We start from the raw sequence: 1,688 nt of genomic DNA, 5'->3' as shown, positions 1-1,688 counted from the left end.
TAGCAAACAAAATGTATTAAAAGTGAGTATTCATTATGAAGAGTGGCCCCGCCAGTGTTATATTAGTGAATGATTAATATACATTATTATTGATGTGTTAACTAACATGTCCGCAGACTTTTAATGTTGTAGCTAACAAGGTGAGACAGATTTAACAGCTTTATATAATGCTGGGTAGTTCTCTGTATAAGTAGTAACTATCGCTGTCAGATATATTTACATATATATGTCATCATTACCATCATCATATATCATACGAATATAAATGTGAAATCCAGTGGAGTCTAAGTACAAAGTACTCTTGCTTGCTCTTCATAGTTACTCAAGCTCAAGGTCTCTCAGCTAATCTTTGGTGTGTTGTGATCCTAAAAAGACTTTGACCTCCCCTGTCAGACCTGAGGCTCATAATATTTGCAAATATATGGGAAGTGCCAGATGGGCGGTATTTGCCAAATAGGATAATGAGAAAAGCAACTGAAAGTTAATTCAGTATATGTTTCCGTGACCATTGCCCTGCCCGAGTTCATCTTTTTTTTTCTGATAGACCCATCTGGTACCTCATGCATGTTTTTGAATCATAAAATACTCTCAAGGTCTGCTCTGGTCCCTTTTGGCCCACTGGGCAGGTTTTGACTTGACCTCGGAGGGACGTTAGGGAAGAAAGTGGGAATACTTCCAGGGATGATCAAGCTGGAGGAGTCCCTTCAGAGACAAGAGATGATACTTAAAGCAGTATCACATCCTTGAGAAGGGGCATGAGATTCCTAGCAGTGCTCTTGAACCCTGAGGATTAGTTATCTGGAGAGCGTCCCCCTGCTATTATCATACCTACTGCAGTCCAGTAACAGCAACAGTGATGCAGCGATGTGAGATTCGAGGAGGAAGAAAAGCTGCCAAAACAAACTCTTGTCATGTACTACACAGGCAGCATTTCCTATTGTAGTTCAAGGCAATGCAGCTTAAAATATACAGACATATTTTGGCAGTATATCGGTAATAGCGTAACAATTACGCTATCAATCAATGGGTTCTCTATCAAGAATTCTTTCCATTTACAAACATGCAGCTAGTGGTCGCACACAACTTGTCACACTGTCTCAGTAGGACTATTAACAGCTATATATACCACCAGGATTGTGTGTCATGTGGGTTCAGTTTCTGCCCACCCAGAGTTAAAAACGTGTGTGTGTGCGCGTGTGCAGGTGAGCATATGAGTTTAGATGCCACTCACACACCAGCAGGCCGGTCATTAGTTATTGGGACATCTCTGAGATGAGCAGTCGGTTGTTTTGTGTGGGTGGGTGGTGGAGTTGTGACCAGCGGGCTCTCCTAGAGACAGCAGGGAAAGTGACGCACCGAGGTCAGGGGTGGAGAAGGAAAGGAGAGGGCACAGAGGTATGAGGATAGGCCGGGGGGTACATAGTTAAAATTCAAGGATAAGGTTTCCCAACCTCTGCAGTGAAATGCATTACGATGAGGTCTGGCCTAATTATAGAGGAGCTGGTTTTGGGGGGGGGTTGTTTGGCAGAGAGGTTAGGAGTCACACTATGAAGGGGTGAAAATGGCTGAATGTCAAGTTTGAGAGCGGACAGGGTGTCAGGTCAGCAAACAAAAGGGAGGCAATTATTTTATGTCAAAACTCTTTAATGATAAGCAAAAGTGGCGCCACATACTGTACATATATATAC

This window comes from Larimichthys crocea, chromosome XIII, assembly GCF_000972845.2.
Source record: "Larimichthys crocea isolate SSNF chromosome XIII, L_crocea_2.0, whole genome shotgun sequence".
Lineage (NCBI taxonomy): Eukaryota > Metazoa > Chordata > Actinopteri > Sciaenidae > Larimichthys > Larimichthys crocea.
Note: the sequence above shows the minus strand (reverse complement) of the source record.